The 24,919-nt window shown below is 42.6% G+C and overlaps 1 protein-coding gene across 1 annotated transcript in view; it reads left to right on the top strand.

Moving 5' to 3' along the window:
• LOC138758401 (phospholipid phosphatase 3-like) overlaps positions 1–24,919 on the top strand; it is an 86,948-nt gene that overhangs the window by 21,640 nt on the left and 40,389 nt on the right. The gene's annotated exons all lie outside the window — the stretch shown is intronic.

The raw sequence follows: 24,919 nt of genomic DNA, 5'->3' as shown, positions 1-24,919 counted from the left end.
GGTTAGAGGACTTTTTTTTTTCTAAATCAGGAAGTTCATTGCCTCCTTGGACTAGTTCCTCTTCTCCTGAAGGTGCTTTATTGCCACAGGTGATGTGGTGCTCAGTAACTGTCCTCTCGGTAGCATGGAACATCATTGCGAGCTTGACCCTGTCCCACCAGGAGACATTGTGGATGATCCGGAGCAGCTTTGGCCAAGTTAGGCTGATAGGCCTGTTTCTGTGCTGCAAGACCCTGTAATTTGGAGTAAAAACACAATGCTGGAGAATCTCAGCAGGTCAAACAGTGTCCTTTACTTAGTAAAGATGAAGAGCTCAAGCCCGAAACATTGTTTATATATCTTTATCTTTGCCATGTAAAGGACACTGTTAGACCTGATGAGTTTCTCCAGCATTGTGTTTTTACTTCAACCACATTGTCTGCAGACTTTTTCGTGTTTTACTCCTGTGACTTAGTGTTTCTCAGCTGTGGTACGTGGGTTGGTTGTTGGTCCTCTGAGGTGAAGACTGAGATTACAGATCAAATAAACAAGTCATGTGTAATGCTAGGTTGTAAATTTGACAACAAAAAAAATGGACATTTTTCAAAAATTTTCCCAATAAATCAATGGTTGAGGCTTGTCTGCCTCTCCCTCCTCCCTGTGATCCATGGGTTTGTTGCAGGTGGTGTGTGGTAAGAAAGGGGATACAAGGTGATCTATAGTGAAAGTGAGTTGAACCTCTGCTCCAGAGTGGGTTAACATAGTCAGCCCTTCCAAGTCAGACTATCATACAGTTCAAAGTGACTGTTGGCTCATTGATCAGCAACAAGCCTCCGTTCCTTTCCTGTGCCAATTGTAAATTGTCCTCTGTTCCCTGATTTAAAAAAAAAAAAAAAAAATCTTTAAATGGTTCCAGTAATCCATCACCTTCTGGACGGGAGAGCTCCAGAGATTTGGCATTCAGTGAGAAGAGCCAAAACATTGCGAGCAGGGACTGTGATTGATGGTCCTCATTATCCAGGCCTGATTCCTCACTCCTGGTCCCTGTGAGAACCCAGTCTAGCACCTACCCTGCGAACGCGATGGAGGCCAGGAGGGGCACTTGCTTGCGATGGTGCTGCCACCTGATTGCCCACCTCAAAACCTAACCTAGTGCTGTCCTGCTAAACTGGGACCACAGAATCACTGTTTGAGTCAGTTGAGAAATTATCTTGCCAATGTACCCTTGCAAAATGACTCTGACAACTTGTATATCTTGAGTTCATCATTTGTTTATTCAGAGAAATATTTGCACAGAACCTCATTTATGAAGAAACCCTGACTACATGTTCTAGGCAGATATCTCTAATCCAAGGGCTGTTGAACAAGAAACTAAAGATCTCCAGAGTTAACACTTGAACAGTGTCAACTGATGGCCAGTCCCCCATCCCCCAAGGCTTCCCCAGGGATCTTGAAATTAATTGATGCTGTCAGTCCTTTAATGAAGCCTCCCGCATGAGGGTCTGGTGTAATCAAGCCAAGGGCAGCATCCCCTGTTTTATAAGGGATAGTTTTAATGTGATTATTGGCCAGAATGGTTAAATCAATTAAATCATGCTTGAAGCAGCTGATCAAACATGTGCAGCATTAATGCAAGGTTTGACTGCTGCTTAATGAGGGTTGAATCTGGTGAACTGTTTGGAGGCCAAACAGTTACATAAAACAGTTACATAAAACAGTCTTTGTTACATAATTATTGGAAATGTCTCCTTATGGAGTGTGCAGTGAAATCCCAGAGTCATCAAGCGTTTGACCACTGAGCCAACTTTGTAAGAAGTTGCACACTGGGCAATGTCTTGCAAGGTGAATACTTTGCAGACAAGCTTTTGATTTTTAGCTCAGAATCAGAATTTATTGTCACAAAATTCATTTGTTTTAGGGGAACATTATATTGCTATAAATTATTTTTTTAAATATTTCATGTTGCAACTTTACAAATCTCTGGTGAGACCACACTTTGAATATTGTGTTCATTTCTGATCACCTCATTACAGGAAGGATTTGGAAGCTATGGAGAGGGTACAGAGGAGATTTACCAGGATTGGATTGGAAAATGTCTTATGAGGCAAGGTTAGCAGAGCTGGGACTTTTCTCTTTGGAGCAAAGAAGGATGAATGGAGACTTAATAAATTTTATGAGATTCTGAGAGGTGAGAATAGCAAATACCATCTGTACAAAGTGAAGGAAGGGAAATGTCCGGGTTGAGTATGACACAGAGTTGAATGGGTGCCTGGAATACCTTGCCTGGGGTGGTAGTGGAGGCTGAAACATTGGGGGCATTTAAGAGTCTCTTAGACAGGCGCATGGATGAAAGAAAAAGAGGGTTATGAGGTAAGGGTTTTTTTTTGGGTAGGGTTATGTTCTGTATTCTAAATAGTGCAAGAAAATAAGGGAAAGTGAGGTGGTGTCTGTGGTTCATTGTCCATTCAGAAATCTGATGGCAGAGGGGAAGAAGCTGTCCTTGTGCTGTTGATTCTCTATATTGTCCACCCATTTGGACCCTGTTCTTTTCCTGCAGTAGCGTCTTGTGGGGTTGTCAAACAGTCTGCCCTTCAGTGAAAGTGTATAAACTCTTTCTTTTGTTCTGCATTTAAACCAGCACCTTTTGTCCCAGCAGCAAGTGTTTCTTTAGCTGGCATCAGGATTGTAGGTTTTGCATTTGCATGGCATGCTGGTTCCCAAGCTTACAGCAGGATTCCCAAGGTGGAACATTGTCATCAACATTTAGGAAAGCAATTGTGATGGATCAGCAGTGAGGTCAAATCGGGTGAGGTGGAACAAAGCAAAGGCAACTCAACACCCCTCCTGAGGGGTGAGAATGATGGGGAGTCAACTGACTCCAAGTTGGGTGTTGGGGCACTGGGGGAGGGCTTGGGGGGATCAGATGGGGAAGGGAGACTTGGCATCATGAGTGTGATAGTAGACCACTCCAACACCTGTGCCCATTACAATCTGGTCTGGGGACACTAATACCCCTGAGCATAAAGCCCTGCAAAAGATGGTGGCACAGCCCAAGACTTTACCTTCGAGAGCATCTACAGGGAACGCTGCCATTGGAGAGCAGCAGCAATCATCAAGGATCCACATCACCCAGCACACGCTCTGTTCTCACTGCTCCCATCAGGAAAGAGGTCTCGGTGCCACAAGACCCAGACCACCAGGTTCAGGAACAGGTGCTCCCCCTCCACCTTTAGATTCCTCCACAATAAACACAATCGGGGACCCATTCAAGGACTGTTATGTTTGCACTTTTTTTCTGTGTTGCACAATCAGTTTGTTTACATGTGTACATTGTGTACAGTTTTTTCTTTGCACTAGCAATAAGTGGTAATTCTCCCTGGCCCATAGGAAAAAGAATCTCAGTGTTGTAATGTATGTACTCTGACAATAAATCTGAAAACTGAATCTGGCTGTACACTCGTCTTAATACCAGTACTGGCAGAAACCATTTATCTGATCAACCATAGTTAATGTGTAATATTACATTTTCATGGAATAATGGGTGATGCCAGTGAGAAATGCCTGGAGTTGACTGTTCAATAGTTCATGGTTCTGAGTTTATAAGCAAGGAGATGAATCTTTGCAGTAGAATTGTCCACTTGTTGCAATGTATAATTTAAAGATAATCCATGAATTTACCACTTATCAGCTCAGGATGCTCCAAATTGCTTCAAAGGCCACATCAAGTCATCCGATTGTACAAATACAACCTGACAAAACAGCGTTGTCTGGTCCTTGACACAAAACACACATTCACACAACCAGGCATAACACACATACAGGCGAACAATGCATATACAAGTATAGAAATATTGTGTATCTGAGAGTCTCAGATGCTTCGGGTGAGCAGTTACTTTGGTCATTCATCGTTCTCTGTGATGTCCTGGGCTGCGTCCACTACCTTTTGGAGGGCTTTGAGTATTGGTGTCCCCCATACCAGACCGTGACGCAACCAATCTACAAAAATTTCCACACATCTGTAGAAATTTGCAATGCCACTCCAAACCTCTGCAAACTCCTGAGCGAGTAGAGGTGCTGATGTTCTTTCTTATAACCTGATGAATGTTTGGAAATTGAAGGCTTGGTGGGCTGCATTCCGGGTGGAGTGCTGCCTCAGTGCACCAGCCACCTAGGCATGCCCTTGACCTCTGGCGCAGCTGTGTGAAGTTTGCATGACCACCCTCCCTCGGTTCTACGATTTCTTTCCACATTTCAAAAACATGCAAGTTGGTAGGTTGGAGGAAATTTACTGTGTCAATGTGCAAGTGAATGGGGAGAGTTGAATGTGTAGGTTTGATGTAAGTTGGTATTGGGCCAGCACGTCCTTAATGGGCCTAATAGCATTTTTTGTTCTGTATGACCCTAAAATTCAATAGTTTGCCAGGCTATGTATTCTGCTGGAGGCCTCATTTAGCGTTCTTACAAGGTTTATTACGCTGTCAAAGTGTGACCTCTGCAAAGTGTTGAGGCATTAATGGCATTTGTATCGATTAGTCGGACTCTGGAGCTCTCAAAGTCCAGGGAATGCCTAGTTATGTGAATTTTACTGTGTAAAGATCGAGGGAACATGTGAAGATCTATCCTTGCCCTTATAAACAGGCCTCTTCGGCCTTTCTAGTCTGCTAAACTATTTCCTTTGCCTAGTCCCACTGACCTGAATCCAATCCATAGCCTTCCATGTACCTGTCCAAATTCATTTTAAATGTTAAAATTGAACCTGCATTCACCACTTCAGCTGGAAGCTTGTTCCACTCTCCCACCACTCTGTGTGAAGAAGTTCCCCCTAAACTTTTCCCCATTCAGCCTTAACCCATGTCCTCTGGTTTGTATCTCACCTAGCCTCAGTTTAAAAAGCCACCTACATTTACTCTGTCTATCCCCCTCATAATTTTAAATACCTCTATCAAATTTAATTCTTCTATGCTCCAGGGAATAAACTCCTAACCTGTTTAACCTTTCCCAGTAACTCAGTTCCTCAAGATCGGGCAATATCCTAGTAAATCTTCTTGCCCAACGCAATAAGTAACCGAAAAGAAGACTGATTTGAAAAGTACTGGAATCGTTCTACTTTGCATGGCAGGTTGTTTATTCTGAGGAGACCCTGAATTTCTTGAATGAAAGGGGTCCTTTGAATCCCTGCCGTTCTTGTGGATGAGATGCAGCCTGTGCAGCTTAAAGCTCACAGACACAGAGGTCCCAGGTTGGATAACTGACGGTCTTGTCCAGGAGTGCAAAGAAAACAGACTTTCTAATGAGGAATGGCACCCAAAGAATTTAGCAGCTCGCAGAGAGGAGGGCAAAGCATGTTTGTGTGCTCATTCAGTTAGTTAAAAAAAGTAGCAGCCAAGCATTTCATGTCAAACTGAGCTGTTCAAATAGATTCCAGCTGTGGAGTTGAGAGATGTGATATGAATTGGTTGATCAAAAACTATTGCTTTTCAAACCTTTCAAATTGTCTCCTCACAGTGGTTGGGAGTAGTGCTATCTGCTGGCCAGTTTGGTATTCATCGTAAAGCCAGGCTCTTGGCAGGCAGTCTGCTCCTGTGGTGTTCTCTCCCAGTCAGTGGTTATCCTCCTACATGCCTGTAAATGACAAAGCTTGCAGTCGGCGATTTCAGGAGATGGACTTCAACAGCTATGCTTGTCTCTCCCTTTCCCTCTGTGCAATAACCTGGACTGTCCAATGCATCAAAGCATGGATTGGAAGATCGGCACACTGGGCCATTGCCAACATTGCCACTGTTCCACCACAGGCCATCAGCGCCAGCCCAGCGTTAAACTCTTTCCACGTGGCCATTGGCTGGTGATGCGTGTGAAACTCACTTGCCATGCATCTAAACTGGTGGAATTCAATTCCAGCAGTAAGCATGCCTGCAAGGCGTAGAATCCCAATCCAGTTGTCTGTAACTGCAGAATCCTTTTTATCATTTATTTACAACATGGCAAAAGTTCATTCCAGACATTGAGACCTACCAACCCCTACTTTGATGAAGGGCTAAAGCCCGAAATGTTGGTTCTGTATCTTAACCTTTCCTACATAAAGGACACTGTTTGACCTGCTGAGCTTCTCCAGCCTTGTGTGTTTTACTTCAACCACAGTGTCTACAGAATTTTGTAATTTATTACCAACTCTATATGTTTTGGAGGGTGGGAGGTCAACTGCATGTCCATTTTCCCCCCCACCAGGAGGCCTCCTGGGAGTATTTAGGGAGTAGAATCCACTTCTAATAATGGTAGTCAGCAACAATAAAGATGCTTTGCATGGGTCTTGCTGTATCAGTTCAGGAGAACTTTTTCAGGGGGAACCCACGCAGGTCATGAGAAAAACTTAAACTCCTTCCAGACAGTACTAAATTTGAACCCAGGTCGGTGGCACTGTATTCATGCTAACCATGCCTTAAAGTAAGTGGAACCTTGTTGGTGCAAGATGGTGTCGATGTGGCTGATGGTTCTTCTGAGTGTCTACCCAAGAGCAAACACGCACAACTGTGGAAGCCTTGTTACTGATCTAGCCAAGGCTGGAAGCTCGGCTGTTGACATCTGATTTCCCAGCAGAGTTGATGTTCCCAATGCCCCTAGAACTAAGCTGGGAAAGGGTACTCAGCTTGGAGTTCAGGACCTCCTTTCTCGGATGTTGCTGATTTCCCATCCCAATGAGATTCATCAGAGTTGAGAGAGGATAGCAGGATATTTACAGGGGTGAAGGATTGTTAAGAAAGAAACAGGCACAATATTAGAAGAAATGAAAAGGCTGGAAATGCTCAGCAGGTCAGCCAGCTTCTATGAAAAGAGAAATAGCTAACGTTTGTGAATCAGGAAAAGGATCAAAAAAGTCTTGAAGGGTCAATTGTTTCTCTTTCTAGAGAAGCAGCTGAGTGTTTCCAGGAATGTGCTTTTACTTCAGACAACCACATCAAGTTTTTAATTAAAATACTAAGAACCTCTATTGATTGTGCAGGAGAATGCATTTCACGCAATTATTTCATTGTAAAGTATTTATCTTAGTCAACCACTTGCAACCCACAATTCCCAAGGAATTTTGGACCAATTGTTTACCAAGAAATCTGCACTCCTCTCCAGGACCAACTTCTTTCACTACCCCATGTGAAATTGTTAAGGAACTTGATCCTGTTTTTCTTTTGATCTGCCGTCTGCAATCACTGGTCCATTTCCAAGAAAGATGAGGTTCTTTCATGGCTTAGAGCTGACCTTCCATACCCAGATAAATGCCAAAATGCAGGAAGTAAAGCTTGCAGGGTTTTTTTTTTTTAACATGACCAAGACTATCAGCTTTGTCTCGACTTTGTCTCAGGCGCAGCCTTGTGTACGTTGTACAAATTCTCCCTGCAATAGCTTTTCTATTGTTCAGAGTAACGTTTGGCGGGGTTCCCCAATCATCGTCCTGAACCTTGCTAGAATTACTGGCTGGTCACACAAGGTTGGGTTTAAGTGGGACATCCTTTCCCTCCAGAATTTCTTTGCCTCTCTTTCTGTAGCTGAGGCAAGGGAGCTACTTCGGCCAAATAACTATCTGCTTCAAAGCCTGGATTAGGAACGTTGGGTGACACAGTTAGCACTATTCTATTACAGCACAAGTGGCCCAGATTCGTATCTGGTGCAGTCTGTAAGGAGTTTGTACGTTCTCCCCATGTCTGCATGGGTTTCCTCCCACTGTTCAAAACCAACTGGGTTGTAGGTTAATTGGGTGTAATTGGGCAGCATGGGTTTAAATGGCCAGAATCCCCTTCTACCTTGCTATAAATAAATAAAAAAACTCATGCTCTGGACAACTGGTCCATTTTTCCCAGCAGGAGCCTCCAGGCAATAAAGGTGCTTTGCATGGGTCTAGTAGCTGCTTCAGTGCAAGAGAATGTCTATCAGGAGCAAAAATGGGTGACATTTCAAAGCTGAATTAGGGATGCGGATAGGAAAGATGAGTCAGGCCAAGATGGGCTCGTCCTTGGCCAAATTCCTCTGTATTCCACAGCACAATGGATTCATTCGTCCTCAAAGTTGAAGCTGCCCCACCTAACGAAGAAGATCAAAAGTTTATGCAAGATATCTTTTTGAAGGTAGCTAATACGCAAGGGAACATACTAATAGGAGGGGATTTCAATCTGAATTTAGATCCAAATATGGATAAAACGGGGAAAAAAATTAACAGGAAGAACAAAGTAACCAAATTTATAATTAAATCAATGCAAGAAATGAAACTTGTGGACATATGGAGGAAACAAAACCCAAAAGAAAAGGAATACTCATACTACTCGACTAGACATAAAACATACTCAAGGATAGACCTATTCCTGTTATCAGCCCACATACAAGGGAGAGTTAAGAAAACGGAATATAAAGCTAGACTATTATCGGACCACTCACCCCTGTTATTGGCAATAGAGCTAGAAGACATCCCCCCAAGAATGTATAGATGGAGATTAAACCCCATGCTACTTAAAAGACAGGATTTTAGAGAATTTATTGAAAAACAATTAAAAATGTACTTTGAAGTAAATACGGAATCAGTGGAAGATAAGTTTATACTATGGGACGCAATGAAAGCATTCATTAGAGGGCAAATAATAAGTTATGCAACCAAGATGAAGAAGGACTATAATCAGGAAACAGAGCAGTTGGAAAGGGAAATAATAAACATAGAAAAAAAATTAGCAATAAAGGAAGATACAACCAAAAGAAGAGAATTGGCGGATAAAAAAATAAAATATGAAACACTACAAACATATAAGGTGGAGAAGAATATAATGAAGACAAAACAGAAATATTATGAACTAGGGGAAAAAACACACAAAATCCTAGCATGGCAGCTTAAGACAGAGCAAACTAAGAAAATGGTATTGGCAACAAGGAAAAAAGACAAACAAATTACATATAATCCAAAAGAAATTAAGGAAAACTTCAGAGAATTCTATGAACAATTATACCGAACCGAAAACGAAGGGAAAGAAGGGAAAATAGATGAATTTTTGACTAAAATTGAACTACCAAAACTACAAATAGAGGAACAAAATAAATTAACAGAACCATTTGGAACAGTAGAAATACAAGAGATAATAAAAAATTTACCAAATAATAAGACACCAGGAGAGGATGGACTCCCAATAGAATTCTACAAAACATTTAAAGACCTAATAATACCGCCCCTCCTGGATGTAATCAACCAGATTGATGAGACACAAAACTTACCAGATTCATGTAAAACAGCAATAATTACAGTGATACTAAAACAAGGGAAAGATCCACTCTCACCAGCGTCATATAGACCAATATCTCTGCTAAACACAGATTATAAGATAATAGCTAAACTATTAGCGAACAGATTAGCAGAACAGGTACCGAAAATGGTAAATTTAGACCAAACTGGATTTATCAAAAAAAGACGCACAACAGACAATATTTGTAAATTTATTAACTTAATTCATGCAGTAGAAGGAAATAAAGCACCGGCAGTAGCAGTTGCTTTAGACGCAGAGAAGGCCTTCGACAGAGTAGAATGGAATTACTTGTTCAAAGTATTGCAAAAATTCAGTTTACCGGAGAAGTTTATTAATTGGATTAAAGCATTATATAAGGGACCGTTAGCGAAAGTGACAGTAAATGGACATGTATCAAAGCAATTTAACTTAAGCAGGTCAACGCGGCAGGGATGCCCACTATCACCATTATTGTTTGCGCTAGCTATAGAACCACTAGCAGAATCGATAAGAAGAGATAATAATATAAAAGGAATAAAAATAAAAGACAGGGAATATAAAATCAGTCTGTTTGCGGATGATGTGATAGTGTACTTAACAGAACCAGAACTATCAATAAAAGAACTATATAAGAAATTGAAGGAATATGGAGAAGTGTCGGGATACAAGATAAACGTAAATAAAAGTGAAGCAATGCCTATGAATAACGCAGATTTCTCAAAATTTAAGGAGGAATCCCCATTCAGATGGCAAACGCAGGCAATAAGATACCTAGGTGTGCAAATAAACAAAAATCTAGGCCAATTATATAAACTCAATTACAATCCACTAATGAAAAAATTACAGGACGATTTAGAGCATTGGAAAGAGCTACCACTAACACTGATAGGAAGGATAAACTGTATTAAAATGAACATTTTTCCAAGGATACTATACTTATTTCAGGCATTGCCAATACAACTGACAGAAAAATTCTTCAAAGAGTTAAAGAAAATAATAAGGAGATTTTTATGGAGAGGGGGGAAACCGAGGATAGCACTAGACAAATTAACAGAATGGTATAAACAAGGAGGCTTACAATTGCCAAACTTCAAAAATTATTATAGAGCCGCACAATTAAGGTACCTATCAGATTTTTATCAAACAAGGGAAAAACCAGACTGGACGAGACTAGAATTAGATAAAATAGGGGAAAAGATACCTGAACACATATTATATAAATGGGACGAAAAATTGGTACAACATAGAACTTCTCCAGTATTACACCATCTCCTCAATATATGGAAGAAGATTCATGTAGAAAGAAATAAAATAAATTACCAAATACCAAAACTAATATTGACGCAAAACAAGCTACTCCCTTTTACAATAGACAACCTTGCCTTTAGAAAATGGGAAAAAAAAGGGATTAAAAGAATAGAAAATTGTTTTTCAGGAAGTAGATTCTTATCCTTTGAACAAATGAGAGATAAGTACAATATAACGGGAGATACAGCGCTGGCATATTACCAACTGAGATCCTACTTGAAAGATAAATTAGGAAGCAACTTGAGTTTACCAGAGGGAAGTAACCTTGAATATGTGATTACAGATACAATGTTAATCAAAAGATTTATAAAAAATATGTATATTAAACTGCAAGAAAAGGAAAATGAGGAAACAAATGGTAAAACTAAACAAAAATGGGAACAAGATTTAAATATAAAGATAAAAAAGGAAACATGGGAGAAGTTATGCTCTGGAACGATGAGAAATACAATAAATACGAGGCTGCGTATGATACAATATAATTGGTTACACAGACTATACATTACACTGCAAAAGTTAAATAAATGGGACCCAACAGTATCTGATAGATGTTTTCGATGTAAAAAAGAAAGGGGAACAACAATTCATGCAATCTGGACATGTGAGAGAGTAGAAAAATTTTGGGATGATCTCAATCAGATATTAAATAAAATAACAGAAAACAATATACCAAAGAATCCAGAGATCTTTCTCCTAAGTAACATAAAAAATAAAGAATTTGGAATTGACTTGGAGGATGCACAAAAAAGATTTGTTAAGATAGCCCTAGCTGTAGCAAAAAAATGTATTATGTCAACCTGGAAATTGGAAGATAATTTGAAAATACAACAATGGTATATAGAAATGAATAAATGTATTCCATTAGAAAAAATAACATATAGTTTAAGAAATAATATTGAAATATTCGAACAAGTATGGGAGCCTTACATTAAATACAATAGCGAAAACCTACCGGGAACAAACATTACCTAAGTTGATGGAAGGAGAAGAAAAGAAAAGAATGGACTCAGTAGAATTTCTGGTGTATTTTTGTTGAATGACAACATTGTCTAACTGAATTAATGCAACCTAGATTGTATAACTAAAATGGATGAGAGGGGGGGGGATGGGGGGGTGGCTTGGGAGGAGGGAGGGGGGAGGGAGAAAAAGTCACTGTAAATGTGTGGAAAAGAAAAAGTGTATATCATGGCTATTGTGATTTATGGTGTGAAAAATAAAAAATTTAAAAAAAAAAAAAAAAAAAAAGTTGAAGCTGCCCGCTGCTGCTGCACTCAGGGATTTTGTCTCCCCTCTGCCCTGGAGCACTGTAAGCGGTTTGTTGGCTCAAAAGACTTTTGAGTTCCCTGCAGAGCCCCACTCCGTCCATCTCGCTGCTTGTCTTGAATTCCACCTCCTTTTCCAGGAAAACTGTGGAGCTGTTCCCAGCAGTCAGTTACTGGCTTGTGTTTGGGCTTTATTTTGGCACTGCCTTCAATAGGTGGGGAAAATGGCTGGCAAACTGCCTTGCATGTCATGGAAGAGGATTTCAAATGCCTTGTGTGTGCTATTAAGAATTAAAAAGCAATGTGATAGAGAGCACTGCAATATTTCCACCAACTGTGAAGTTCTTGGTTCATTTCTGTTGTAACTAAAGTTCTTTATAAAATTAATTCAACATGAGAGACATTTATAGGGTGGACAGCCAGCACTTTGTTCCCCAGAGTGAGGACAACAAACAGCAGAGGACATCTGTACAAGTTGAGAGGAAATAAGTTTAGGAGAGATTTCTTTTTAAATATTTTTATTGAAATTTCATGTCAAAAAAATATACGGAGTACCTAAGAATACATGTTAAAGAATAGAAAAGTACTGAGTTCACTTCACTCAGATCACACTATTCTACCCACAATTCCCCACATTCGTAATCAAACAAAATATATCATAGTAACATTTTATTATATATAAAAATCATCTAATCCCACTACCAAAACCGAAGCTGTTTGGCAAAGAGAGGAAAAAATAGAATTCCCTGTCTCAGTAATAAATGACCTTATTAGTCAACACTTTTGCATTAATACCAAGTCAGAGATTTTGAAAGTAATTCATAAAAGGGCCCCCCCCCCCCCCACAGTGTTTGAAGATTTAAATTCAAATCGGATTTTGAGCATCGAATCTTCTCTAAATTTAAACATGGCATAACGTCACGTAGCCATTGAGCATGGGTAGGCAGAGCAATGTCCCTCCATCTAAGCAAGACTGCCAGCCAAGCCATTAAGAGATATAAAAGCTAATGCATGCTGTTAAAGCTATGCCTCTCTCTCCAACAATACCAAACAAGGTAGTTTAATGTTTTTAATTTAAATTTTTAAATTCTAACTTTAAAATTACAGGCCATTTCAGCCCCTGAGCCAGTGCTGCCCAATTTACACCCAATTAATGTACAACCCCCTGTACACTTTTGAATAGTGGGAGGAAACTGGAGCCTCCAGGGGAAAACCCACGCAGACTCGGGGAGAATGTACAAACTCCATACAGACAGCGCAGGATTTGAACCCCAGTTCATGATTGCTGGTGCCGTAAAGGCATTGCTCTAACCACTATGCCAACTGTGCTGCCCTTAAGGTCAAGGGTAAGTTCCCCCCCCCCCCCACACAGAGTATTAGGTGCTTGGAATGCATTGCCAGGGGTGGTGGTGGAAGCTGGTGCAGTAGATGTCCGAAAATCAAGACTGCTTGGGAATTGGGTCGGTCTGGATTTTCCTGATTCTCAGGCAGTACTTTTAACATTCAAATAAAGATATAATGAAGAGATGAACAGGTAACTTTTGATGGCTTATTCATTAGCAAATACAGCACGCTTCATTTACAAGCAGTTTTAAAAAAATAAATAAATAAAATCAATGAGCTTAGTTGCTTGCTGCTGCACCTCTGTAGTGCTCACACACGTGCACAAAAGCCCGCTAAATTTCAAAAGGAGAGTTTTTGAAATGTCCAGATTCTCAGGTGGTCTGGATTTCTGGCATCCATACTGTACAATAGAGACGTTTAAAAGACTCTGAGATAGATACAAGAAAAATAGAGGGTTATGGGCACGAGGTAGGCAATGTTTAGTTTGTTGAGTAGGTTTCTATTGGATGACACAACATTGTAGGCCGAAGGGCCTGTACTGTGCTGTCATTTTCTATAGGAAGAACCTATATCCTGGACTCCACAATAAAGGTATTAAGCTGGTCGTGTTGAAACCTCCATCATTCTTGTTTGCGCAGTGTTTTAAAGGCTTTCTTTTGTAGCTTTATTTGGTTTGGACTCTGCACGCCATGGGCTGCTTCCCAAGGGTATCAAGTTCTACATTCTGGTGATTCCTGACTGTTTTGGGTACTGATGGTTCCTGTTGGGAGTTGTGCAATATTCTATTGCTTTGTTGGTCGTTCTCTTGCAAGATTTCTTTATTGCTATGTAATGGTACAGAATCAGAATTTATTGGCATGAACATGTTACAAAATTTGTTGTTTTGCTGCAGCGTCACAGTAAAAACATTTACAAAAATAAGTAAAATAGTGCAAGAAAATAGGAGAAAGTGAGGCAGTGTCTGTGGTTCATTGTCCATTGAGGAATCTGACAGCAGCGGGGAAGAAGCTGTCCTTGTGCCACTGGATGCTCATCTTCCAGGTCCTGTACCTTCTTCCTGATGGTAGCAGTGTGAAGAAGGCATGGCCTGGGTGGTGGGGGTCCTTGAGGATGGAGGCTGGTTTATTACATTACAGAACATACAATATTACACAAAGTAATGGCAGACAGAGTTGCCATTAGTATCGCCCCTTACACTAAGAGACGCATCCAAAATCTCCTTGTCTCTTCCTGCTTTCACCGTGAATCATACTGAATTAATCCATGATTGTACACCAGTTTCTCTTTTTTTTGGGGGGGGGGGAAGGGGAAGGAGGATCATCCATTTTGAACTGCTCTGCTTGCATCACAAAAATGCTCCTGTTCACCAAGACGATGACCGAGTTAGAAGTCTGATCATGCAGGAGAGTCTGGAGAAGCGCCTGCTTCTCAGCATGGAAGGACGACCTCTGGTTGTTTTGGGAGCAATGTGGTGGAGCAGCATTAGGAAGGCAAAGGCTGGTGACACACACCCTCCACTCACCTAGACCGTGGTCTGATTCTGGCTCCAGATGCATATTCCATCATGTGGACTGCCCTGGAGTCCAGCAATCTCTTTGAGTCTGTTCAATGACTCCAGGGCTCTTGTGTAAAAGTGTTCCAAAGATTTGCAAAATCTCTGGGAGAAATCAAATGCCTTGATTTAAAAAAAAAAAGTGACACCTCTCTCTCCTCCTTAATCCTAAGGTTTCACCCACTTGCTCTTAACTTTCTCCACTGAAGGAGACATCGTCTCAGAATCCTCCCTCTGCAGCCCCTCCTTCTGGTTTCAAAAGTGAGAGGAGATAGATTGCAGAATCTTTTTCAGATTTATTGTCAAGTATGACATCACATACAACCCTGAGATTCTTTTTCCTGGTGGTGAGGTAGTGCAAGAAACAAACTACAGATGTAAACAAATAAAGACATAAACAAATAGTGCAATACAGAGTAAAAAAAAATTGATAAAGTGGACAAGTAAGAGTTCTTAAATGAGTCCCTGATGGAGTTTGTCGTTGAGGAGCCTGATGGTGGAGGGGAAGCAGCTGTTCCTGAACTTGGTGGTGTGTGTCTTGTGGAACCGATACCTCTTTCCTGATGGCAGCAGCGAGAACAGAGTGTGCGCTGGGTGGTGTGGATCCTTGATGATCGCTGCTGCTCTCCGACAGCAGCGTTCCCTGTAGAAGCTCTCGATGGTGGGGAGGGTTTTGCCTGTGATGTCCTGGGCTATGTCCACTACCTTTTGCAGGGCTTTGCACTCTTGGATATTGGCATCCCCTACCAGACTGTGATGCCACAATGCATATCTGAAATTGTTAAAAGCATTAGTGCTGAGTTGGATGATGATCCTTCTCCAACTTACAATTGGCTTTGTTAGATCCGTAGAACCCCAGGGTCACACTTAAAGTGATCACCCACTCTGTGGTTAGTTTCTCCCACATTCATCTGTCATATGTTCCTCTGGATGATTTTTATTAAAGGGTTTGAGTTGCATTCAGCAGTTTGAACAAACTTGACCGATTATGAGTTGCTCCAGCAGATTGTTTTTTTTGGCTAAAGAATCCAGTGTCTCTAAGTGAAAGAAATATAAAGGCCCTTCCTGTGCAGGGAATGGAAGCAGTTGGATCTGACCTAGCTGCTGACCTACCCTTTGAGGGCTGAAGTGGCTCTTCCAATAATAACGGGCTCTGCACCAGAGCCACCTTTAACATTGCAAGGAGGGGGAGTGCTGGTCACCCAAGTGAGATACATCCTGTTGGTTCCATTTCTGAGCACTATGAACTTAAATTAACATTTTTAAAACTTAGCACGGTAACAGGCCTACGAGCCCATGCTGCCCAATTAACCTGCAAACCTCTATGTTTTGAAGGGCGGGAGGAAACCGGAACACCCAGTTGGGAGAACTCCTTGGAGATGGCGCCGAATTCAAACCTGGGCTGCTGGTGCTGTAATAGTGTCGCGCTAACTGGGTTTGTCGATCTGAGCTGCTCCATCCAAAGGAGGTGGAACTAGAAAGGAGAATGAGGGCAGTCATGAGAGAAAAATTGTGGTGGTGAAATGCAGATGAAAGGGAATATGGAAATGTTCTGTAGGACAGGTAGTCTCTGTGTCAACAAGGTGTAGGTTACAAGGGCTTGAATTTTCATCTAAATGGCCCAAGTCTGACCCGAACTGGAAAAGCTGGGTATCTGGGACTGTTGAGGCAGAAGATGAGGTGCTGTTCTTCAAGCTTACATTGGCTTCTGTGGAACAAGGTAGGGATCCAAAGTAAAAATACAACCTACTAAATATAGCAAAGATAAAGATAAGGAACGGGTAATATTACTCGAAATGTCCTTCTGCCTGCTGTAAGGCAAAGAGTCAGCTTTAGGTTGCCCAGTACCCCTTTCTGTAAGAAAGGAAGGATGTTGGGAAACATAGAGACTAATGCAAGGGAGGATCTGAAAGAAATCAGTATCTCTAAGGACATGATCTTGGGGAAATTGAAGGCCGATAAATCCTAAGGGCCTGATAATCTACAACCTAGGGTACTTAAAGAAGTGGACATTCAGATAGCAGATGCTTTAAGAATTATTTTCCAGCACTTCTTAAAGAAGTGGACATTCAGATAGCAGATGCTTTAAGAATTATTTTCCAGAACTTGATAGACTGATCAGTACCCATGGATTGGAGGGTAGCTAATGTTACCCCACTATTTAAAAAGGAGGGGGGGGGGTAGAGAAAAAGCAGGTAATTATAGGCCGGTGAGCCTTACATCAGTAGTGGGTAAAATGATGGAATCCATTATTAAGGATGTAATAGCGGAGTATATGACTAGCAGAGAAGGGATCGGACAGAGTCAACATTGATTTACAAAAGGTAAATCATGCTTAACAAATCTATTGGAATTCTTTGAGATGGTGACAGGTAAAATAGATGGGGGAGAGCCAGTGGATGTGGTGTACCTGGACTTCCAAAAGGCCTTCGATAAGGTCCCACATAAACGACTGGCATGCAAAATCAAGGCTCATGGGATTGGGGGCAAGGTATTGATGTGGATTGAGAAATGGCTGGCAGATAGAAGACCGAGAGTTGGGATAAACGGCTCATTTTCTGAGTGGCAGGCGGTGACCAGTGGGGTGCCACAGGGATCTGTACTGGGACCCCAGCTGTTCACAATTTACATTAATGATCTAGATGAGGGGATTGGATGTAATATCTCCAAGAGGTTGTGTGCACTGAAGAGGGGGTCAGGAAGCTCCAGTGTGATTTGGATAAATTGGGGGACTGGGCAGATGCGTGGCAAATGCACTACAATGTGGATAAATGTGAGGTTACCCACTTTGGTAATACAAACCGGAGGGCAGATTACTATTTGAATGACCTAGGGGTTCTTGTGCACCAGTCACTGAAGGCGAGCATGCAGGTACAGCAGGCGGTTAAAAAGGCAAATGGTATATTGGCCTTCATATCAAGAGGGTTTGAGTATAGGTATAAGGATACCTTACTGCAGCTGTACAGGGCCTTGGTGAGACCACACCTGGAATATTGTGTGCTTTTTTGGTCACCTTATCTAAGGAAGGATGTTCTTGCAATGGAGGGAGTGCAGAGGCGATTCACCTGGAATGGCAGGAATAACTTGTGAGGAAAGATTGCGCAATTTGGGATTGTACTCGCTGGAGTTTATGTCCTGTACAGGACATAAAATTCTGGCAGGACTGGACAGAATGGATGTGGAAAGGATGTTTCCAATGGTGTGGGAGTCCAGAACCCGTGGCCATGGTTCAAGGATAATAGGCAAACCATTTAGGACCGAAATGAGGAGGAATTTCTTTACCCAGAGAGTGGTGAATCTGTGGAATTCATTGCCACAGAGAGCAGTAGAGGCAGGTTCATTGAATATATTTAAGAGGGAATTAGATATATTTCTTCAGTATAAGGGAATTAGGGGTTACGGAGAGAAGACAGGGACGGGGTACTGAACTTTAAGATCAGCCATGATCTCATTGAATGGTGGAGCAGGCTTGAAGGGCTAAATGACCTACTCCTGCTCCTATCTTCTATGTATCTATGTAGAAGCAAAAGCGAGTCCCTTAAGAGTCGCTGAGAGTCCGTGGATTCGCCTCCAGCGCTCCCGCAGCCTTTGCAGCCACACAGGTTCGTATTCGATCCATCGATGACCTGAGCTCCAGATCCAAACCTCTGACATGATCAGGAAGTCTTCAGTGCCTGAAGCCAATTGGGAGCCCTACCTGACCTCGGTGCCCTCAAATCCTGGCTCCACTCCCTGGTTTCCCTGAGCCCACAGCCCGTGCGGGTCCCCCGACCGCAAGTCACCTGCAGCCTGTGCAAGTCCCTCAGCCTCTGAGCCCCTTGTATGTCCTCTACTATGGTCACCGTCCTGTAGGTCATTTTCCCTGCTTTTCCACAACAGGGGGGGAGGTGCTGTTCTCTCCATTTCTGGTGCCCTATGCCAGCCTGGTGCTCTGCAACCCATTGTGGCTGCTGCCAAGTACAGGTGCCGCTACCTTGGGCACAGACTTCTGCAGCTGCAAGATTTTGCTTACCAACTCCGTCAGCTCCTTTAACAGGTCATATGAAGCCTGTACAGGACCAGGCATTTCGGAGCAGTGCTCTATCTCCGCTCTCCGGGGCCTGCATCTGTGGCAGCGATGATTGGGTTGGAGCTGCAATACAACATTGACTCAGCGGTCCAAATGGTGGCCTCCTGTGTTATGAGAAATCATGGTTGCTGTCTATGTGGAGTTTGCACTTTCTCTCTATCCAGAGATTTTGGCTTCCTCCCCATCTCAAAAACCTGCTGGCAGCTAAATTGGATCTAATTTACTCCTTGGTGTAATTAGGTAGCAAAATTATCAAAAGGGCAATTGATGACTAATTTAGAGTACGGACTGCAAGGGAAATGGGAGTCCCCCCTGTTGGGAATCTACATGGACTTGGGGTGAATGGCTTCCTGTATTGTAGCAAGTTGCTTTGCTAGTTGCTTGACCCTGGTTTAACATGACTCTCAGTTCTGAGGATGCTCAGCTGGGCATGTGTGGAAACCTTGGGTTGAGTGTATCAGAGCAAAAATGTTTCATTGGTATGTAGCAGTTTGTGCCAGCAATTGGGTCCATGGTTCGAATCCCGCACTGTCTGTAAGGAGTTTGTACATTCTCCCTGTGTCTGCATGGATTTTCCCCGAGGGCTCCAGTTCTCTCCCTCCGTTTGAAACTTACCCTGAGTTTAGGTTAATTGGGTGGCATGGACTCGTGGGCAGAAAGGGCCCGTTACCATGCTGTATGCCTAAATTTAAAAAAAATCTGATCTGTGGAAACTATATTGCATGCCGTCGATTTGAAACCCTTCAGTTTTTTTCCTTCTCCCTCTCCCATTGCCAAACCTGTTTAACGTTCTCAGCATTTCCAGTTTTAATGTCAGATTTCCAGCATCTGCGGGTTTTTTTCAATAAACAGTCATATATATTTAAAGAGAATTTACCCAGTTTAAAAAGGAACAAACACGTTTCCTATGGTTTGCTCTGCAAGTTTGCGGGTTCTGCTTTGTTGTCCAGATAATTATTGGATTAGCAGCTTGGTTTGAGTTGCAGTCCCTCTGAGGTTTATCAATCCCTGAAACAGCTGGATCACGAGAGTTGGTGTTTGCTGATCCACCACTGTAGTTGCACATGGCTTTAGTAACATTTGTTGCTCAATGCCAATTTGCCATCTACAATCTGTCATGCGCTGTAATTGGGGACATAAGCTCCTGGATTCAACAGCTTCTGCAGTAGCTTTTTTTTTATAAAATGAGAAACTTAAGCATTCAGAATTAAAGGGCGACCACATCGCACAGAAGTGCGGAGGAGTTTCTTCAGTCAGAGTGTGGCTTATCTGTGGAATTTGTTGCCACAGGCGGTTGTGGAAGCCAGGTCGATGGGATTATTTAAGGCTGAGATTGATAGGTTCTTGATTAGCCAGATTATAGGGATAAGGCAGCGGGGCTGAGTGGGGGAAAATGGATCAGCCATGATTAAATGGTAGGGCAGACTCTATAGGCTGAATGGCCTACTTGTGCTCCTATGTCTTATTCCTCAATCTGAGACAGCAATCATTTAAAACCTTCACCCATCCCTTCAGTGCTGGATCCTTCAGTGAAATACTTCCTCTCCATCCCTTCCTCCTGGAAGAGGAGCTTGGGGCCAAAATGTTGGTGATATTGCTTTACCTCCTCTGGATGCTGAGAGACTGGCTGAGTTCCTCCAGCATTCCTTTGTGTTTACTACAATCGCATCAGCTTCAGACTCCCATGTTTCACTCTTGTTAAATAAGGATTCTTTAGTTTGTTCTTCAGAAGAATTTTAGTACTCCAGAAACTTGGCCCTGGTTGATAGATCGCTTAATCTGTTTTTTTTTTTTTTTGAACGCTGTTCTGGATTTTAGTTTTTAGTAGTGTTGTGCTCTGTAAATCTGTTGCACACTCTCTCTTTCCCCTTCACTTCTTTGCCCCATGAATGCTGATTCATCAAACTCAGGAAACAGAAATTTCGCCACTGACATTCTCCAAGGCCTTTCCTAATGTTCAGCACCTCGTTAGTCATCTCCAGTCTCCGAGTGGGGATTGAGCATCGACGGCGTTATCTAGCATGACATCAGCATGTGTATGCTTGAGCTGAATGAATGTGCCAGGATGTCACTGGTCAAAACCTTGAGCTGCCTCTGACTTTAATCGCATTGTGTGTAATTCATTCCTCATCTGGCTCTGAGGTGCTCCTTCCCTGTAGAAGGGAAGCATTGACGTTTCCCAGCACGCCCATCTATATTCACACTTCCTGACTTCTGAGTGAACAGAAGTGCCACTTTGAGGAATTTCAGCCCAACTCTTCCTGAGAGGAGATGGGAAGGAGGAGACAGAGGAAGGGAGAGATGGTGCATTTTGTGTACATTGTTTTAAAGTTAAATAAATCCAAGCGTGTCTCCTAGAATTCAGCTGTGTTGTTTCTGGGGCAGCTTCTCTTGGTTTAGAGGCTCAGATCCTGGTCCCAATAGCTGGTTGCCACGAGCAGGTCTCTAGCAGCCTGTGGGTCCTTCAGCCGCTGGTCCGCGGCCATGGTCTCCTTCATCATGTGGCCATCTCCCAGGCTTCTCCTTCTCTGAGTGGGAGAGGAGGGTGTTCTCCTGCTTAGGTGCCCCGCGCCTGTCTGCTGATCCACGAGAGGCCGCAAGCCCTGGTGGTCTGCGCACAGACCTCCGTTGCTTTTGAGATGATTTTAATAATAAAGGTCATTTAAAGCCTGTACAGGGCCACCAGCATTACAACCGGGGAGTTTGCTAGTCCGCAGCCGTGGTCTCCATCATGTGGCCATCTCCGAGGCTTCTCCTTTTCTGAGTGGGAGAGGAGGGTGTTCTCCTGCTTAGGTGCCCCGCGCCTGTCTGCTGATCCACGAGAGGCCGCAAGCCCTGATGGTCCGCGCACAGACCTCCGTTGCTTTTGAGATGATTTTAATAATAAAGGTCATTTAAAGCCTGTACAGGGCCGCCAGCATCACAACCGGGGAGTGGGACCTTGCAAAGGAGCGCTGTGATTTTGCTCCCCGTCTTTCCTGGGTACGCAACCCATTGCAGCAGCTTCAGCAGTGCCATCTTTACGATATGTGGCAAGCGCAGTCAAACAGGACCTCGCCCAGAATACCAGCTTGCCTGCCCAGCTAGACCACTTGGGCAGCATAGCCTAGGTGGGCCAAAGGGCCTGATTTCTGTGCTGTATAACTTGAGTCTGTGATTCTAATGCTCTTCAGATTTATTAAATTCGAATCCAGAAGTTTATTTACATCCTGTTTAGACAGATGTTAGATTATTTTGTTTATTATATGCAGCATTATTGAAGAAATTGTTGGGGGGGCATGTAATAAGAGGAGGAATGGTTCATCTGTCTGTACACTGCAAGGAAAGTTAGTGTGGGCTAGGTGCATTGTTATATGTGAACTAATTTCCTGTATTGTGCTGGGTGAGGGGAAGGGATGGAATTCCTGTTTAATCTGGGTGTTAAACACTTGTAAGGGAGAGGTTGGGCTACATTTCCTGCACAGTGTCTTTATTCTGGAGGCAAGTTTCCCATAAGAGCTTGAATGTGTCGAGGACGTCTACAAGAGGCAGTGTCTTAAGAAACCAGCCTTTATCTTCAAGGACCCCCACCACTTCACTCTGCTACCATCAGGGAGGGGGGAGGTACAGGAGCCTGCAGATGAACTCCCAGTGGCACAAGGACAATTTCTTTCCCTCTCCTGTCAGATTTCTGAATGGACAATGAACCACAGACACTAAAAGTTAAAACACAACACAGAAGAAACTCAGCAGGTCAAACCGTGTTCTTTATGTAGCAAAGATAAAGGTACAGAACCAACTTTTCAGGCTGTGCTCTTTAACATGGTAGCCACAGACTCTACCTCACTTTCTCTTCTTTTGCACTAATTCATTGATTTTTTTAAAAAAAAATGCAATTTATAGCAACATTTACACTGTGATTGCTGCAAATCAACAAATTTTGTTGTGTGTGAATGACAGTTGATTCTGAAGCTCCTACAACATATAAAGTAATAATGCCAGTTAAGTTTCCCTGTTTTAATTGTGGGAAGGATGTTCCAGAAGAGAGCTGCTGCCTGCAATTCAGAGATGTGAATGGCTGTTCCCTTGTAGCACACAGAAATGCTAGTGACCCACTGCAGGGTCGTGTCTAGGGTCAAAGTTCGGCAGACAGATACGCTAACATCCTATGTAATGTAAGGCCCAGCAAATATTGGGATAAGACCACCTGTGCCTCATTAAGAAATGCCCTGATGTGCTGAATGACTTGCCAGTGTAGTTTCCAAGGAGTTAGTGGTGTGGGCAAGTGCATTGCTAACTGGAGAAAAGAACTTGTGGTTGCTTTTTTTAAACCACTGTAAATGTAACTGGTGATAGTCTCTATTTTTCATTGTTTTCCATTTGTTTGAAACATTTGTCTCCAAAAGGACACCAGACATCAAGGAGGAGCAGATTAATATGTTCTCATTTTGATTTGCTCAATGCCTTGTTCTCAACTGGTTGCCTTTCTCTAACCCTTACTCCCTCATTTCCTTTTCTCCTTCTCCCCTCCCCATCACCTCACCTCTTTTCTCTTCTATCCTCTAACCTGTATCCACCTGTTACCCGTTAGCCTATACTCCTCCCTCTTCTCCTCCCCCCTACCTTTTTATTAAGGCACCTGTCTCTTTTTACTTGTACCTGACGAAGGGGCCGGGGCAGAATGGTTGGTGTAGCGATTAGCATATGCCTTTACTGCGCCAGCGATTGGGACCAGGATTTGAATCGTGCGCCGCCTTCAAGGAGTTTGTACTTTCGCCCCGTGCCTGCATGGATTTTCCCCGGGGGGGACCCTCTGGTTTACTCCCTCCATTCAAAACATACTTGTAGGTCAATTGGGTGGCAAGGGCTCGTGGGTTGAATGGGTCTGTAACTGTGCTGTCTGTTAATTACCCTTTACTTCCTCTGGATGCTGCGTGACCTGTTGAGTTTGTCCATCACGTTTGTGTATTGCCTTTCTATAATAACCCTTGTTAATGGAACAAAACCAAGCAAACACCAGAGGACATCTGCACAAAGTGAGGGGAGGAAAGTTTAGGGGTGTTTTTTTTTACACATAGTTGTGGGTGCCTGCAAATAAATTGCCAGGGTAGTGGTGGAGGCTGCAACATTAGGGGCATTTAAGAGTCTCTTAGACAGGAATGTGAATGAAAGAAAAATAGTTATGAGGTAGGGAGGGTTTTGGTTTTTGTTTTGGTACAAATATATAGGTCAGCACAATGTCGAAGGGTCTGTACTGTGTTGTAGTGTTCAATGTAAGCCATCTCTGAAACACAACAGCCAGTCGTGGAGTTCATCAGTTGGGTGATTTTAGGTCGGGTGCAAGCAGAACACTGAGTAAAATTAGTGGCTGCTCTATCTCACCAAGTGCTGAGCTGCAGGGCAATCTGTTTCAGCTGAAGGGCAAGTAAATTGGATTTGTAATTCGTCAAAACTTCCACGTTCTTGGTTAAGTAAGTTCAACCTAACGTGGTTATTCCTTCTGGCACCTCCGGAAAAATTACTTTCATTCAGGCTGTTGGTTAAATTTGTCTGTCTGCAACTTGCCTCCTCAACTCTGACAAACGTGTGAAAGCTGTAACACTTCAATTATAGGAGGTTGTTCATCAGTCCAGTACTTAAGTGGACTGGGAAACCCTCCACTCAACAGGCCAGGCTGTCTTGTGCCAATGTAGGAAGAGAGTGAAGAACCAAATCAACACTTCAAGATATTCTCCCAAAGTGAACAAAAATAGGATGTAACTGGTTTATAGCAAACTCAGAGAGTGGAACGAAGGGAAAATTGAATTTCAAAGTTCAGATTTATTGTCAGAGTACATACAACCCTGCGATTCTATTTCCTGCAGGCCAGACAGAATTTCTCCTTATTGCTAGTGCAAAAGAACTGTACTCAAGAAAGGATAGGTGTACAAATGAGAGAAATGTGAACAAGAATGAGTGCAAACAAAGTGTGCAATGTAGAAAATAAATATTCAAATATAAGTAAGGTGAGAAGTCCTTAAATAGGTCCTGATTGAGTTTGTGGTTGAGGAGTCTGATATTGGTAGCTGTTCCTGAACCTGGTGGTGTGGGGCTTGTGACACCTATATCTATAGCAGTGAGAACAGAATGTGTGGTGTGGATCTTTGATTGCTCCTGCCCTCCGACAACAGCATTCCCT

Source organism: Narcine bancroftii, chromosome 3, assembly GCF_036971445.1.
Source record: "Narcine bancroftii isolate sNarBan1 chromosome 3, sNarBan1.hap1, whole genome shotgun sequence".
NCBI classification, from domain to species: domain Eukaryota; kingdom Metazoa; phylum Chordata; class Chondrichthyes; order Torpediniformes; family Narcinidae; genus Narcine; species Narcine bancroftii.
The sequence above is the reverse complement of the archived record's forward strand: the minus strand, read 5'-3'. Positions and strand labels throughout refer to the sequence as shown.